At 41.7% G+C, this 18,251-nt stretch overlaps 6 non-coding genes across 6 annotated transcripts; all 6 read right to left on the bottom strand.

The window, feature by feature from the left end:
* Positions 1 to 6,650: 6,650 nt before the first annotated feature.
* On the bottom strand, positions 6,651 to 6,732 carry trnas-gcu (transfer RNA serine (anticodon GCU)). Its single transcript has one exon. It is a non-coding gene; the product is annotated as a tRNA-Ser (tRNA).
* Positions 6,733 to 9,351: 2,619 nt separating this feature from the next.
* Positions 9,352 to 9,433, bottom strand: trnas-cga (transfer RNA serine (anticodon CGA)). The gene has a single exon. It is a non-coding gene; the product is annotated as a tRNA-Ser (tRNA).
* A 204-nt stretch (positions 9,434 to 9,637) lies between these two features.
* On the bottom strand, positions 9,638 to 9,708 carry trnad-guc (transfer RNA aspartic acid (anticodon GUC)). Its single transcript has one exon. It is a non-coding gene; the product is annotated as a tRNA-Asp (tRNA).
* A 6,396-nt stretch (positions 9,709 to 16,104) lies between these two features.
* Positions 16,105 to 16,186, bottom strand: trnas-aga (transfer RNA serine (anticodon AGA)). The gene has a single exon. It is a non-coding gene; the product is annotated as a tRNA-Ser (tRNA).
* Positions 16,187 to 17,379: 1,193 nt separating this feature from the next.
* trnai-aau (transfer RNA isoleucine (anticodon AAU)) lies at positions 17,380 to 17,453 on the bottom strand. The gene has a single exon. It is a non-coding gene; the product is annotated as a tRNA-Ile (tRNA).
* A 558-nt stretch (positions 17,454 to 18,011) lies between these two features.
* On the bottom strand, positions 18,012 to 18,082 carry trnag-gcc (transfer RNA glycine (anticodon GCC)). Its single transcript has one exon. It is a non-coding gene; the product is annotated as a tRNA-Gly (tRNA).
* Positions 18,083 to 18,251: the final 169 nt, after the last annotated feature.

Raw genomic sequence — 18,251 nt, forward strand, 5'->3', positions numbered from 1 at the left:
CTTCGCGCGGATCTCCCCAGCTGCGGCGTGGATCAGTCAACCCCCTCCTGCCCAGGGGGGTGCTGGCCAATGTCTAGCAGCTGGCTTAGAACTGGTGAGGACCAGGGGAATTCGACTGTTTAATTAAAACCAAGCATCGTGAAGCCCCGCGGCGGGTGTCAACGCAATGTGATTTCTGCCTAGTGCTCTAAATGTCAAAGTGAAAAAATTCAATGAAGTGCGGCTAAACGGCAGGAAGGTGCCCTGGAAGGACTTGGGGTTGGGTCCTGTTCCAGTAAATCCCTACAAGACCCCAGTAGTTAAGAGTTATCAGCAGGCTCTCCAGAAGAGAGTGACCCGGGATGGACTATACAGAAAACACGTTCTAGATGCTCCTCACCTGGCTGGGTTTAAACGGTACCTTATACAGGACCTAGATATGGTAACCTGCTCTCAGGAGGTAGGTATTTAAAACTGGGCAGAGACTCACAAAGTACATATTTTAATTTATTAGCACAGAATTCACCCATCTGAGATTGTGCCAACTCTAAAAATAAACCCTAAAAACATTTTTTTTGATAGACAACATTTCCAGATTCCTTGATGTTTGTGAAGGACATTCCCAAAATGCGTACTTTTTTTTACCAACTGAGGATGACTGGAATGTCTCACAAAACCATTGCTAATTACATAAAAAACATCAACCGGTTCCTGTGATACATCCTGAATGCCATCAACCTAGGAAAGGAGGATCGCAGCCTGGCTAACGTCATCATCATCTTTCAGAGCATCCTAAAGGACATTCAGCAAAAAGGCAGCTAGGATGTCTCACAGGAAGTCATCAAAAAGAGGTATTTTCCATTTGGAACTCTGATTCCAGTTTGTTTCCGGTTCCAGTACATGACGGGAATTGACGTTGATGGTACTACTCCTTCTGCCACAGATACAGACAGCTGCAGAGTCCTTGGCCTAGAGCCAGTGACTGCTGGAAGGTGCTGAGGGCTACAAAGAGAGATGTGGAGCGGATACTGGAGAAGACACACACCTCTGAAGACATCACCATGCCTGAGCAGCTTTTTGTGCTGTATTACCTGCAGACTATTCTCCAGCTGAAGCACCTGCAGCACCTAGGGGTGATAAAGAATATGACAGTAAGAATGACAGTCGTGCATATTTCAGTTGTTTGGTCAAATTCTAACAATGACACTATTATCTGACATTTATAAAGAGAAAGAATAACAATGATAGTCAGGGCTCATCGCTGTCATTTAGGTGGGCTCCCGTTACTTAGGGCCTTAACAGGGAGACTGGACTGGAGGGTGGGGTGAGGGAGAAGATTCTCTCAGCTCTGTTTTCAGTCAGGCAGAATGAATGCACTTGAGAGTGGAAGTGTGAGAGTGGAATTTGATCTCCACCCCAACTTTTTTTCAGTAACTCCATATGAAACAAGAGTTAGTGAATGGCAAACATCAGGTTCAAACAGCCTCAGCAGCACTAAATCGTAATAATTCTTAATGACACCTCCTCATGTAATATGTAAGCCCCTTCTCTCCTTCACATTCATCTTTTGCACCTCTCTTCCACACCATCCCCTACTTGTGAGTCCTCATTGGGATCCCAGCCGCCTCATTCTACAGAAGCTTAGCACCCAGCCAAGTAGGTCAGACTGACTGATTGAAACACTCAACACTCTCCATACACTTCATTACTGGGTGCTGCTGTTGCTACTGTAAAATGATTATTAGCAGTTTTGAATCAAATATTATTTATTGAATTGCTTGTGATTTCAGGTCCAGGTATGGATGCAGAGAAAGGATTTTGTGTCACAAAGAGGGCAAAAACTGGCGATAATAGCAGTGACAAAGCACACAACCTCCTCACAGCAGCTGGCATGCTTTGCCCTGAGTGAAGAAGAGGAACATGTAAGTCGAATTTACGCTGATATATTCTCTCCAGTTCATTGCCAACATCTGTCTTCAGCATTCAACAATAGTTGAAAAGTACAATAACTGCATTTTGTCTGTTTTTTCAGGTATTTCACCTTTACTTCACTAAACCACGCTGTACTGCCACTGATAGCATCTGTGGAACAGAGACTGAAAATGTTTTCATTTCTTCTGTGGAGGAGCCAATTTATAATCCTTCAAACGACTTGCGAAGACTGCATGAGAAGTAAACCAAATCACAAAGTTGTTTTAATGTATTAATCGAACTGTCCGTGGCTTGGAAACAATAATACACTGTGTGTATGTGTTTGTTTTGTAGATACCATCTCCAATTCACCACCAGCCAGGCTGCCAGGAGGGCATTTGAGACGGCCACAAAGAGGCTCACAGATGCACAGAAGAGCATCGTGGCAGATTATCTGGCCCACTCAGATGGAGGGGATAAGAGTAGAAAAGGAGATAAATGAAGCTCAGAAGAGCATAGAGGCTGATTAGCCACCCCACTCAAATATTCCCAAGACAAAACACTGCGAGACATCTGCCCAACTCGTATTCTTATTGAAAGTTTTGGAATTAAGAGGTCTAATTGTCACCACTTTTGAAAAACTGTTGACTTTATCTGAATGTTTTAAAAGAGCGATCACTCCACTTAAAACAGTTTTCAAATTAGTTCATAATCAGTGGCGCAATGCAAAGAATCGTTTTCAGTGTAAGACATCTGCTTTTAAATTGAAAAAACTCTCAAATCTTTTTTAGATGATGTATTAAAGTAATTACTGATTTATGAATTTAATATTTACAGACAAAGGCAATAGTCATTGTCAGAAGATCGATGATGGCCCAGCATTTCCAGAACGGACACTGGAGTTTCCAGCAGCATTAGACAGGCAACCGCTTGGGAAGAGACATTGACTGAGACAGACTGGACTTCATGAATGACACCAAGAACAGGGCCTACAGGATGAGTCTAGATAACAATTCCTTAAACCTTTTAGTGAAAGTTTCTGAAAAGACTAAGGACTACAGCAATTGTTTTTGGACTACAGAGATATTTCAAAACTTCTTTAAGAAGTTAGACATTTGATAAAAATAAATGTCATTATAAATTTACAAAAACTGTTGTAAATAGTTTAATTGAAAAAAAAAATAATTCAGAACACACAGTTGATTTTGAAATTGTGAGGCAATTATCAACTATAGTGGCTCCTATGTATGTCTGAGCTGTGATTTCTGATTAATAGAGACCTGTCTCTTACACAAAGGACATTTTTCACTCTAACAGGTGTCACTTTCCAGCAGAGTCGGTCACATTCTTGAAGGATTTACTGCATTGGAGCAGATAAGCAGCCTCAGTCCACTGCAGCTTTTAATGTGACAGGTTTCTCATAATGTAAAAGCAATAGAAAAGTGCAACAAATGGAGTTCTTGAAGTTGTTCTCTCATTGTGTCTTCAACAAAATCATATCAATGTGCTTCTTCTGTTTTGTAGAGTCCGCCTGCCACTCTTCTCCAGCCATGTTGCACCGATTGCACTTCATGAATGACACCGTTTGTATTCACCCAGAACAGAACGCACAAGATGATATGATATGATATGGGCCCTAACCCTCTATAAACCCTAGAGGTTTTTTTTTCCTTACTAAGGAGTTTTTGGTTCCTCTCCTCTGTTATCTTCTGGTCTTTTCTATTCTGTATTCACAACATATATGGTCACTTGCTTTGTTAAGTGCCTTGGGCAACCTTGTTGTAAAAGGTGCTATATAAAAAATAAATTGAATTGAATTGAAGATGAGTAGAGAGAACAATTCCTTAATCCTTTTAGTGAAGTTTTCTGAATAGGTTAAGGACTAAATAATTTTTTAGCCATTTTATAACATAATTAAGAAGTTGGAAGTTTGATTTAAAACATTTTCAGAGGTTTATCTTTAAAGGAATGTTTAAAAATGTAAGTTGTCTCTTAAACAAAGGTCATTGTTTGTTCATTGGAACAAGTGTCTCCAGATAATCAGTTAAGCAACCTAAAACAATTGATGATTGTAAATATGACAAGATTGTCGTATTGTAAAAGCTACAGTAAAGTGTAAAGTATATAGATGTTGAATTCTTTTGTTTTTGTCTTCAACACAAATATATGCAGATCTTATCATTTATTTTACTTTTCTGTAGCAGCCGCCTGCCAGTCAGGATGCCAGGAGGTACATGATATGACCCACAAGTACTTAATGATGCAGAGAAGAGCATATGGGAAAAAGAAAATGACATTTATCTATTAACACACCCAGAAGTCAGAAGATGGGTGATGGGACAGCATTTCAAGACCAGACACTGGAAGTTAAATTGAAGTTTTAGAAGTGATTCTTTGTGTTTTGCTTCAACACAATAATATGCTCACATGATTAATTTTTACATAATGCCTGATATTCATTACAGTCCAGGGTTCCCAGGAGTACACATGCCACAGCCAAAATGTGACTAGCTAAAGTACAGCAGACCATAGAGGAAGAACTCTTGCCCACATTTATGTTTCTGCTCTGAAAGGCACTGGATAAAAGTATGTCACATACTGCTGTTCAGCTGCTGATTTTGTGCAAAACATTGCATATGAAAGATTGGAGTGTCAGCATTCTATGCATTTCAGACATGAGTATTATATGTATAAGTTAGATTTGCAACATGTTTTAAAAACTGAAAAATTGTAATATCGCGTAGTTTGCTTTGGTTTCCTTCAGGGGCTCTGGTTTCTACCCATCAGTCCGAAGATATATTGGTGGGTGGTTAAACGGATTCTGGTCAAATTGGCCCTAGGTGTAAGTATATCTATCTGTATGTGCATCTGGCATCCTCAGAAGACTGCTTTATGTTTTAGTTTCTTAATTTCTCTTGATTACTACAGTTTATTTGGAATAATACATTTGTGATTAATGTTAAGTGTTATTTTAATCAACGGAATGTCAATGAGTTAGTACTTATCCTTAAATAACATGCAGTAAAAATGGAAATTTCAGACAGATTATCAGCCAAAGTTTTTGTAACTAAACTGAGATTCCTGTCTTAAACATGCTGCATATGTTTATGGTCGTCTTGAAAAGTGTTTCATCACAATGTAAACGTATATTAAACAGATAACATACTCTATAAAGATGATTTATCTTTTGACAATTTTAAGTCCATACTTCACTTGACTTTGGAAATTATGCCATATATATGCCGGATTTTCTGATTTTTCTTGATTACAGGAAAGCACCACAGTCCATGTGATCTTATTATCTGTGACCAGTGTTGGACCGCTCAGTCAGCACTACATCGTTTTGAAAATTCTTTGGAAACTGGATTCCCAAGATGGAGATTTAACATCATCAATGACATTACTAACATTAAAAAAGTCCTAAAACTAGAGGGGTCTACATCTTACTAACAATCCAGACAGGGAGGAGATGATATGGTCCGTTAAAATATGATATGGTCTGTCTCCCCGTTAAAAAAAAAATACCTTTGACAAAATACGTGCCGGCAGACAGACACGCCTCCGAGGGTTTAAAGGTGGCTTCACGTTCAAAGGATAAAGTCTCCCCGTCCGGATGTCAAAATGCAACTTTGGCAGACAGAAAAAACATCAACAAACCACAAATGTGGACAAGGATTTTACAAGCTGCACCACACTGCACTTTGAAAAGCATTTACATTAGTGTTAGACGCAGGAATTGCCTTTGATTTACGCGCTTACGAAAGCCCTCAGCTCCTGCAGTTGAATATAATGCTGTTACGTGTCGAAGCAGTAACGTACGTCATCCTTCCACTGCAGCACGGGGAATATAGGGAAATGAGCACACGCTACGAATCGTCTCAATCACTCCCTAGAGTTGTAAGGCGCATTGAAGGGTGCACCGCCATCATTAATCGTTGCGCCTCTGTGAAAGGAAAGCTCTTGAGCAGTCTTTGAAACAGCTCGGATGAAACACTTGATTGCTTCCATGTGCATCTGGAGTTCATTTCTTATTTTCACTTCACGCCGCCCAAAGCATTTCTAAAACAGGAGATTCGCGTTTGGGAATGCGCCTGCCCTACAAATAAAACAGGTCTACGGGTCTGAAACCTGCTCCACGGAAAACAGTTTTGTTGCGCTTTTGATCAAAGGGAGATTCGTTGTTCTTACTTTTTGATGACATAACACCCAAAGGGGCTTCTTTGGAGCTGGATTCCAACCAGCATCCTAAAGTTTCTTGGCGGTATCCTTTACAGTTCTCTGTTCGATCGACAAGGGACTGAAGGGGGCAGCTTTCCTCACACATACAGTGCAATGTACTGTAGTGTTCCCGTTCACTGAATTCGCAGTTCTGCATCAGACCTCTAACTCGTTTCCTTAGTCTTGGTCAGCTTGAATTTAAGCCACGAGCCATGCTTCTACTGTATAAACGTCTAGAGGAATCACAAACTATTTGAGAGGCCATCATCCCAGGGGGAACTGACAAAGTCTATCTCTAAACACCTAGCGCAGTCTCTCGAGAGACTGTCAGAAAACGCTTTCTCCGTTTGTGTTGCAAGTAAGTGAAAACGCGGTCTCAACCCAGAGCCACTTGGCAGCAGCAGCACGTAAATACTGTTTCTGTCACTGCACTACTGATACCGACGTTAGCCGACTATACCATGTTCAGCCACCGCTGGAAAACATACTGCTCTAGTACCGAGGGCCGACTTTGAACAGGCACACGCGTCAGACATGGAGAGCGACTAAGATGGGATTCGAACCCATGCGTGCGGAGCACAATGGATTAGCAGTCCATCGCCTTAACCACTCGGCCACCTCGCCGAGGAAACCGGGCTGTCCGGACATGAGTTGGCGCGCTCCAGATTTTCTTTTTCTTTTTTTTCCCTCGTACTCGAGGGTCATTTTCCTGTTCCACATGCAATTTCAACATCTTCCTTGGGAGATGTCAAGCCAGCAAGCCACTGCTGTGCTTCAGTGGCCGGTGTGGAGTTCAGTGGCCCTGTTGTACACGGAAAGCACATTGAGCTCCTTGGACATGAAAAGTTCCAGTTAAAAGCCATTTGTCATCCTTTCTCTTGGTGTCGATGTTGCTATTGTATGTAAAGGTGGCAACTTGCTCAGCGAGCAGGCGGAGCGCACAGCGAATGCAGATGTGTCTGAGCTGTGTGTCCAAGTGGCTGCAAAAGGACAGCGCTCCTGGCGCGCTGTGGCTTAGTTGGTTAAAGCGCCTGCCTAGTAAACAGGAGATCCCGGGTCCGAATCCCAGCGGTGCCTTTTTTTGTTCTGACTTCTCGAACAGGACTGGTCATTATGAACAACCGCCTACGGCTAGACTTAATTAAATGCAAGTATTCATTTCCTGTCTTGAACGACTTGTTTTTCTTAGAATGCAACTTGCAAAACATGAAATGCAAACCTTGCTAATCAGCGCTCGCGGCTGGAAAACAAAAAAGAAGTCAGCAATGTTTTTTCTTTAACCTTAACCCTGCTAATGGAGAAGAGTTAAACGACCGAGTCTACGCAGCTTAAACGGTCCGCACGTCGGGTTCTTAGCTGAAAGGGTGGTAAATCAGGCTCACCCAGTCCTTAATCTTTTAAAGAGGATAAAAAATTGAACCTAGTCGCCACATCACATACATCCTCTTCAATGATAAGAAGGTGACATCTGTCCTCGCTCCAGAGTAAATCACACGTTGAGGGCATTTTTTTTCCACTTTACCATGAGTCGGGCTCGGCTGCACAGAGGTGAGAGCAGAGCAATGAGGTCACGGGGACAGGGGAGTCACACGCTGGCGGTTTGAACACACGGAAGATCACTGAGGGATCTACAGTATATGGACCCTCTGTGCGCCACCCGTCCAAACTCTGGACTCTGAATCCTGCCATCCGAGTTTAGATCTCGGCGGAACCTGAGCCGCAGTTCCTTCTTAAAACGTAATCTGGTGAGCATTTCTAGAATCGTACTTGTATAGATGCAGCCTTTAATGTGTTGCTAGGTTAAAATTGATGACTTCTTGAACTTCAGTAGGCAATTGCCCTCTTGATTTCGGATTTAATTGCTTTACTACAGGGGTGCTTTTATGATGACAGAGTCATGTTCAGGTACTTTGCTGGATGGAGGAAGCTCATTTCGGACTCTGTGATCTGCTCACCTGGAAAGGTCTGCTGTACTACTACAAGAGAGAAGTAGAGTCTGGAAGAAGGGACAATTTTATGATGCTTTGGAAGAAAGTGTTTTTTTTTTTTCTTTGAAATCGAAATGAATCAGAATATCAGTGCAAAGGACAAACTCTTGGTTTGGTTTAAAGAGATATGGTTTTAAACAGACAGAATGTAGAAAACAGGTGTTTCTCACTTTTGGAAAAGAATGGAACGGGGGTAATGTTTTACTAGTTGCAGTGCTGAGCTCACTGGGTTACAGTCGTGCAGTGTGACGCCAGTGGCGCAATGGATAACGTGTCTGACTACGGATCAGGAGATTGTAGGTTCGACTCCTACCTGGCTCGGGTCACTTTTAAACGCATCCGGCTACTCCCTAAGTAGCCTGTGCTACTTACTGTATGTGGGTGTAATCGTACCCAGTACGAGATTTCCTTCATGTAAATGAACTGCACCTGGGCTCAGTACGGTGCTGAGAGCCCAGCGTTGCTGTTCTAATTAGCACGCACTGCATCGGCTATGAACCCGAACATTTCAATTATTCCGATCAGTAAGTCAACACGTAGTCCACATGAAAGGTAGAAATATTCTCTTGTCTGTCTCTTGTTTGTATATAACTGAATGTCCCTGACAATGTACTGTTAGTTTTAATTGAAGAACGGCATTTGTGTTCAAATATAGCAGACAAGTTTACGTAACTGCTCATGCGACACTCAGTTGTAATTAGTCAAGAAATAAAGTCGAACAACAGCTGCGGGTTTGAATGTGAACGTATCAGATTGCAGCGCCTTTTACTTCCATTGACAAATGATAGATATTCGAAGAGAGATCCTTCAGACCGGCAAGCAAACCCACGGCTTTATCGGTTTTCTATCTAGGCAACGTTGGTGTCTGCAATAGCATAAATGAAAGCGCGATGCAATTTCTGTGGCTACATTTGTTGCACTTCATGCACAGTAAGAGTGTTTCTAACACCAAATAAAAACTCAACAATTAGCGATCACGCCTTCTCCTCAGTTAACCCACTGAAACCCTCGCTGATAAGAGTTCTTTACTGCGTGCTTTACGAGCACCTATCGTGTCGGTTCTTTGAGCTTTATTGACCCGGTTTTCAAAGGCATAAGTAGAGCACCAGACGTGCGAACGCAAAATGTGTGGTTATCTGAAGAATTGATTTCCATGGCAGTGGGTCCAAGCGATTTAGCGCTTTTATAGTACCAGAGAAGGAGAAGCGGCACTTCGCCTCTGCCACGCAGGCACACTACAACGTGCAGCAGACACTGTAGCCGGCAGGATTTGAACCTGCGCGGGGAGTCCCCACTGGATGTCGAGTCCATCGCCTTAACCACTCGGCCACGACTACGGCGAGTTTGTGGCCGCCGCATTCCTCCTATAATCTAACACGAGTGCGAGGTGGCTGGGGAAACCTTTTCAGAGTCGCTCCCCGTGAAAAAAAAAATACCTCATCCGGGTACTGACCTGGCTCACAGCTTCTAAGCTTCAGAGGGTTTTCAGTTGCGAGTTGAAAGGGGATGCAAGTGATGGAGCCGCTCGCTGCAAAAGCCACTGCATTGGCCGGGAATCGAACCCAGGACTCCCGCGTGACAGGCAAGAATTCTACCACTGAACCACCAATGCACGCTGTAAGGGTCTCCAAAAAAGACGCTTTTTTACCACTCTGTGCTGGATGTTGGGTCCCAAGGGAACTTCTGGACGAGTGAGAATTTTCTGCTATCAAAATTTGGTTTCGGAGACTTTTGGCAGCCTACAGATGCAGCCATTCAAAATGCACGGGCGATACCGCATTATTTTGCGGTACGCTGTACGCAGTCTACCGCAAGCTACCGGTAAATACCGCGAGTTACCGTAAATTCTCCTATAATACGACAAGCAAAATAATAGTATCCGGAATTTCCGCAAGGTGGAGCTAATAAAGCTCAACCTCTCATGTTTGAGCTGTGGCCATCAAAGTCTTTAACGAAGATATTACTAATAGTATTAATAATGAATGACCTTGGACAAGCTGTAAGTGTAAGCTCAAAGTATTGCCCTGGTCAACATTCTTTTTTTCATCGACCGTCTTTGTAAAAGTAACACTACAGCATTTCGCAATCACGCATTTGTTTCCAATCATGCAAAGTACAGTAATTTTTGAGAATCGATTCACCATGCCTTTCACATGCTCATAAAAGAGATTGATTTAGGAACATAAACATATTACCGTATGAAAACTGTACTGTATACAGTATGTATATGTATATTTAATGTCTTAACTGTGCCCGTTTAAGTATTGAATATTCATATCTAATTTTACCACTGAAGGGAAATCTTAGTAGCTGAGCATAAAAAGAATAGGAGCATACTGCAACGTGTGTGAAGGCCATAAACGATATTAATTTTGGAACATAAACATACAGTATATGGCTGGTCTTGGTACTTTAAAGAAAACATACACGAAACATGGTTTCATTATGACCAGAATCGGTCTTGAGATATTTTTAACTTGATTTACAGTATTTGAGAGGTATGTCTTAACACCGATACTACAGTGCTTAAGTACTGCTCACGTATATGTTTCTAGGTTTATATTATGCATTTCATACGGTCAAATTACTTTTGAGCAACTAATAAGAAGCGCGAAACGGTATGCGTTTTAGTTTCGTTTTTGTGCTGGGACCCGTGGATTGATTAGAGATATCAAGTACATACAAGTCATTTTTTAAATGTTGTAGTTCGTCTTGAAAAAATGTTACGAGTACATCATCTATCAACAATTACACAGGTTCTGTTTCCATATTGCGGATTTTGGTTACGTAATATTATTTTCTAGATTTCACGTTGTGAATATATGATTTGGGCAAACAGAGCCGCAAAGAAGTACATTATGGGTTGTTGTTGTTTTTTTTTGCAGTTTTATCTAGAACAAGCGATGCTTAAACCTTTGTCTGATTCTTGTGAAACTATCCACACGACAGTTACAGTACCTAGGAGTTGACTTCAGTGATTTCACTGATGGGATGTTTCTAAAAATCCATCCTCTGTAAAACGTCTTCTCTAGTTGTCCTGCATATGTTTTCGCTAATGAAGCTGTGTGTTCTGAGCCTGGATCTCTACATTTCTGTATGAACCAGCTTAGAGGGCTAAAGACAGCTTGTGTTTAAATTGAGTGTAAGGCAATTTATGCTTCTAAAGTCATGGTCAGCATTTATTATTGTACTGTGCTGTAAACTTGTTCTGTGCCTAGTCACATTATTTTATAGCGTTTTTATAGTGTTATCAAATCCGGTGGCGCTGTGTGTTAGTTTCCTGACTCCCATGTCACATGGTCTGTGATTGAAACCTGTGAAACCGGTTTAATTCGTCACAGCCAGCACTCCGGCAGAGAGGGGGTTGTACTCGTAAAGTAGAAGCAGGCGAGATTTCCAGCGAAAGACACCTCCCCCCCACCCTCATACGATTCAAATTGTATTACAGCATTGTAATTACACATTGTAATTGTATTACACATTGTACACATGCTTAAAAGAGAAGAGAGAAAACGCAAGCCTTCTTCAGGTGTGAGGGTCTTCTGCTCAGAATGAAACGCTAAAATGTAATGTAGGCTCTGAATGGGTTCAATTATGATTTGGGCTTGATTAAGGTCGCTGCCTTTCATCTAAAACCCTACTTGAATCCTTCTAAACTAAAAATCAGTGTTAGTGAGTTCTAAATAAAGAGGTATCCAGGTAACAGTGAAACGGGCGGACAGTCTGGGGAGATCGCCCGTTTTCCATGTAAATAGTTCCCTGGTTCCGCACCCCTTGGTGTTTCTCTCGCTCTCTCTCGGGTCACCTGATCATTAGCTCGAAAGATTTCAGTGCTTTGTGTATATTCTAATGGTAGTGGGGCCAGGGTGTGTGGGAACAGGTTTGGTTGAAATTGCATTGGAGATCTATGTTCTTCACACCTGAAACATTTTCTCTGAAAGCATTTTCTTCGCAGTTTAACCGATCTTGTTACAGCATGTTACAGTTTACTATTATTAACCATATTAATTTTAAGTGCTTAATGCCATTTTTTGACCAGGCACGAATATTCTTAAGTCCATATCTTCGCAAGGGAATCAGTGCGAATTGCAAAACTAATTAAATTAAAACTACTAACTACTAACTAATACTAATTAAAACAAACCAGAAACGTGTTGTTCTGTCTAATGACATTACAAGTGGAAAGATTACAGATTTTAATCGTCTTTAATTTTGTTATGTTATACATTTTAGAAACGTTTCATCCATACAAACACCACAAAACTATTTTCGATTGTATTTCTGAATAGTATGTTACACTTAGTTCACTGTTTTAAATACATCTAATTAAGAAAGTTAGGTGTTAGCATAAACTATTAGCAATCAATAATATTAAATTTAGCACTGTAATAAGCTGTTGCACTTTCCCCCGCATCTTGTAAAAATATATTTTCATTGTTCAAATATACATTAAGTCTGACTATCATATAATAAGTTAAATACAAAACTAAAGAAAAAATGGGGTTAAATATAATTCAAAATATTTTGCTAACAATGTTAACTGTTTATGAATAATAAAATGTATTAACTAAGGAGTAGGATGGCACAGTTGTTAGTATGTTTTTTGTTTTGTTTCTTTTTCATAAATACAACAGTAGTACCTGATGTCTCAGTGGCTTTCAAAATTAAATTATGCATGCAAACCTGTGAACTAGAAAGATAACTAAGATATCCATCCATTTATAATGGTGGCGAAGTGGTTAGCATTGCTATCTTGCAGCACTGGGGTCCTAGGTTCAATTCCTGCCATCCTGTGTGTGTGGGGTTTACATGTTCTCTCTGGGTTACATGGTTTTTCTCCATATGTGTGATATGACTCCCTCTCGCACTCCAAAACATACTGGTAAGTTAATTGGTTTATGGGAAAACTGGCCCTGGTGTGTGTGTGTTTGTGTCTGTCTGTCCTGTGATGGACTGGCGCTACGTCCAGGGTGTATTCTGCCTTGTGTCCGTTGCTTACTGGGATAGGCTCCAAATCCTCTGTACTGTATAAAGAGATTAGAAATGGATGGAAGTAAAGGCACTGTGTGGATGGAACTATACACAGTGTTAGAAACCCACGATGAAATGGCAGCATCTCACTGAGAATAAAATATTTTATAGTGCTGGCTTAAGGAAACAGCCTTTCCACCTCTCTTGCACATCAGTATCCATACCTAGTTATTTAAACAAATTGCCTCTAATTATAAACATCTTAATATGCTGGCTCTGTGGATCCGCATCAGCTATGTTTGCCCATTCCTTCAATTCATGTGCATCCAACACACAGTTCAATGCCAGCAACTACACATAATCTAAAATACAATCCTTATTTCAGTATCTATGTAAACATATAGTCTGTTAACTTCATCTTCATCAAAAGTATGCCTAACCCCAATAGGAAGTGTTCTTGTTATAAGTGTATTCCTCAGCTTTCCCCAAATTATCTTCTTCTTGCCAACATCTCTAGTCTTTTATCCTGCAATAACTCAGCCAACACTTAAATCTCCAAAAGCTGCTTGTGTTAATTTCTTTAAATCACAAATATCATGTGTAAATACTGGCCATGTAATACTCTGCATTGTGGAATAATAGTTTATTTTAAAGTGAACTAGAGAAATCAAGAAAGGCTTTTTTTCTAGAATCAATAAATGCACATCCTGTTCACTGGGGAAATTAAATCCACACTGAGCAATCTTCAATATGTTCAGAATATGACAGCAAGAATCCTATCAGGGATGCATTACACCTGTTTTCAAGTCCTTGCACTGGTTACCGATCAGATTTCGAGTCAACTTCAAAATCCTTATCCTCCTTATATACTGTCCTACAACTGTTATTATTGATCACCGAATTATTGTACTTGACATGACTTCATTCAGCCTTTCCTGAACGTCTATGACAAGCAGAGAGAGTGCTGTTTCTGGTGCGATCTTTTGCAGCTGACATTTCACTGTTTTAAACGAACAAGAAATTAGATTGCTCATAAATCAGTTATTCTATATAAACACAGCGTAATTGCCCTCCGAAAATCCTCTTTTTCTTGTTCGTTTTAGAGACCTTGATCGAAACTGATTTTAGATGTCAGACAGGATTTATTTTCTCTGTATTTCCTACATTGCTTTGTCGAGATTTTAACTTTATATCTAACTTTATATCTAGGCTCAGATTTCAACTATAAATCGTACAGTAATTAATAGCAGTAAATACTGATGTTTTGCGCCCTCTTACCACAAAAATATATGTTTTGTAGTTGGGATTAACTTTATTTCGTACGCGTAGCTACTCCGATTCGGACACCGAACAGTTAAATATGGCGGCAAATCAGACATCCGGGGGGGGGGGGGCGTCTTCTCGCCTCCATAACTAAAATGCCAAATAGGAGTGGCTTAAGCGACATACACAGTCGTGTAACTGACAGTTTGAGGTAGCCTATCGTGTAAATTTCGCTTTGTTGCTGATAGGTTAAGCTTTCGAAACTCTGCCCCAAAGTCATGTGACTGATTTTTCGCCCTGTTTCGTTGGTTAAACGCAATGATCACAAGCACCACCATGGTAACTGGGATGTGTAGTTTTTAATTCCGTTTGAATTATAACTGTACGTACTGTCTTCATATTTGGCCAGGGCTTTAAAGAGAAGGCGCGCCAAAAAATGTCGGTGCCGTCGTCTCCGCTTTAAAGGTACCCCCGTGCTGGAAGAATTTGACCTCGGAACGTTTGCCCAGCGTAGGTATAGTGGACATAAAAACAAGAGTTCGCTGGCATTATATCCTAGAAGACACAGACCGGCACCAGACCGGTAAATGCTTGATGAACTAGGGATTGGACAGTTTCCAAGTGCTTGTACAATCGATGGAAATGTTCAAATAAATGTGCAAAAGAAATAAACAAAATAATCATTTATTTCTTTATCATATTGGCTAGCTAATGTCCTCTCTTTGCTAGTTAGTGGCTGTGTTTCTGCGTTGGGAAGCAACGGGTGACTGTTCTCAGGCGGAAGATGTAAACAGCTTAATTTTCGTGTTAAATCATTTTTAAAAATTAAAATTCATTCTATACAGCAATCACATATTTGGGTACCGTTTCATAAAACTTTCATGCTTAAAATGTTTAGGGAGAAATGGAAGACTGGTGTGTATTTTTTCTTTAAACTATCAAGACCAGCCATACACAGTACAGTTTATGTACATACAGTAATGTTTATGTTCCTAAATTAATATCGTTTATGACCTTCAGATGCGTTATGCTCCTCTTCTTTTTATGCTCAGCTACTAAAATTTCCCTTTAGTGGTAAAATTCCATATAAATATTCAAAACTAAGCGGATTGAAATGTGCACAGTAAAGACATTAAATGATTAAATCTTTTCACTACCAACCAATGCACCACGAGTGCCCCTGTCGGTCATTTTGGCCAGCCAATCACTTACCGCGGTGCCCTACGATGCCCTGCGGGTTGGTTACTGTACCACGGGTTTTTACCGCTCATTTTGAATGGCTGCATCTGTAGGTTGTCTCTCGCAGTGTTCAGGAATTGCATTCCGAAACTGAGTCAGATCAAAAGTTGTAAGAAAAGCACCTATGGTGTCGGTTCTAACAGCTTTATTGATTCGATGTTAAAGGCCGGAAATGGGGCACAAGACACGCGACCGCAAAAAGCGTCGCCATCTGCTTCCAGCTGCAAAATGCCGTTTGCGGACGCTGAAGCATTTGAACTTGAACTTTATTGCCATATGTAACCGGTACTGGTACAATGGAATTCTTACTTACAGAAGGTCTCTCGATTGTAAAACAAGTGTAAAAAACAAGACAAAGTGCAAACAGTGCATCAAGACAATGTACAAACAAACAATAGACAATGTGCAAGTAAACATGTAGACATTTCTTTCCAAGGCAGCGGGTACAAGCGATCTCGCGTTTTAAAACCACCAGGAAAAGCAGAAAGGCACTTTTCCTTGCTTGCGCCGGCACACGACGACGTGAGGAGGACACCGTAGTCGGCAGGATTCGAACCTGCGCGGGGAGACCCCAATGGATTTCTAGTCCATCGCCTTAAACACTCGGCCACAACTACAGCGAGCGCCGCCGTTGTTGCATTCTTGCTACAATCTCACATGGATCGCGAGGCGCCGGCGGAAACCTTTTTCAAAGTCGATCTCCATTAAAAAAAAAACCTTTCCAAAATACAAGCCTTGCAGACAGACACGCCTCAGAGGAATTAAGGGTTGCTTCATGTGGGAATGATATAGTCTCCCCGTCCGGACAGGAAAATGGCACTTTGTTAGACCCAAAAAAACAATCAACAACAGACAAATGTCTACAAGCATTTTAGAAGCCGCACTTGAAATAGCTCTTACATTCGTGTTAGACGCAGGAATCGCCTTTTTATTGACCCTCTTACGAACGCCATAGAAAGCAAAGCAGAGCAGAGCAGAGCAGAACAAAACGAACAAAATAAAACCCTCACGTCCTGCACTTGAATATAATGCCGTTACGTGCCGAAGCGGTATTGGACGTCATCCTAGCACTGCAACCCGGGGCGTACGGTATATGGGAACGAGCACACGTCACGAATCGTCTCTAATCACTCCCTGCACTGTAAGGCGCCTTGAAGCGTGCACCCTCAACATTCATCTTTGCGCATCTGTGAAAGGTAAACTCTTGAGCAAACTCTGAACCAGACGCTCAAACTCCAGCTAGGATTAGGGGTAGCATTCCCACGCTACTTGAACACTTTGTTTACGCTCAGTTCTGGATTTTGGGAACTTTAGGACGAGTGGGACTTTTCTCCTATCTGTCAATTCGTTTTGTTTTGGAGACTCTTGGCTGTCTGTGTTGTACAGTGCAGCGTGAAGAAAACGTTTTCGAAAACTGTGCCGGCTCAAAAGTTGTAAGAAATCCTCTCCAGCTCTTTTAAGTCTCTTCAGTTTTGTCATTTAAAGTGAAACTAGATGTATAACTGGAGCCTCACTTATGCAAATGGTGAGGCTCCAGTTCGACATCTAGTTTCACTTTATATGACAGAAGTACGTCAGACTGCGCTGGACTGGGGGATCACTTCCGGTTATTTTTACCATCTTAAACATTTGAAATCCTCCCCTAGGCAATTGTGACACTTCATCTTGGCTCCACCTACGACACTCTTCAATCTTCCATCACTTCTCTCTTCTCCCGCAACACTCTCGTCTGTCGGCAGTATGTGGCGTCTTTGCAAAACCACCGATCTCACCACAGTAACGGGTTTTGGCAAGAGCGGAGGAGACTGCCTGGCCCAAACGGGGATCGAACCCGCGACCTTGGCGTTATTAGCACCACGCTCTAACCAACTGAGCTAACAGGCCTCGTGCCCGCTGTCTTCGCTGTGCTGCAAAAAATGGAATTCAGAGAAATTTCTTTTGTCCTTCTTTGAATAGAAAGCCCTGCGATTCAGTGTACGGGCTTTCTCGTGCTGTTTAATGGTTCTTGTATCCCAAATCCTACACTGGCCTGAAGTGCCCCCCCATTTCACAGCATTTTTCAGCTGATTTCAAATGTACCTAAAGGAGAAGCATTATTGAAGACCATCAATTACCAAGAGCTTTTGTCAAAGGTTTTGGTGGTCACTTTTAATGACCACAGAGAGCTATGACCTCGGATTTACATCTCATCCAAAAGACGGCGCCTTTTTACCACACAGCGTCTCCGTCACTATACTGGGGCATTGGGACCCGCACAGACCTCAGGGTGAGTGCCCCACCGCTGGCTCCATTAACACCGCTTCCAGCTGTAAGCTTTGCTTTTCCCTGTAGGTCACCCTCATCCGGGTACTGACCTGGCTCACAGCTTCTAAGCTTCAGAGGGTTTTCAGTTGCGAGTTGAAAGGGGATGCAAGTGATGGAGCCGCTCGCTGCAAAAGCCACTGCATTGGCCGGGAATCGAACCCGGGCCTCCCGCGTGGCAGGCGAGAATTCTACCACTGAACCACCAATGCACGCTGTAAGGGTCTCCAAAAAAGACGCTTTTTTACCACTCTGTGCTGGATGTTGGGTCCCAAGGGAACTTCTGGACGAGTGAGAATTTTCTGCTATCAAAATTTGGTTTCGGAGACTTTTGGCAGCCTACAGATGCAGCCATTCAAAATGCACGGGCGATACCGCATT

Source organism: Atractosteus spatula, unplaced genomic scaffold (assembly GCF_055471065.1).
Source record: "Atractosteus spatula isolate fAtrSpa1 unplaced genomic scaffold, fAtrSpa1.hap1 Scaffold_35, whole genome shotgun sequence".
Taxonomy (NCBI): domain Eukaryota; kingdom Metazoa; phylum Chordata; class Actinopteri; order Semionotiformes; family Lepisosteidae; genus Atractosteus; species Atractosteus spatula.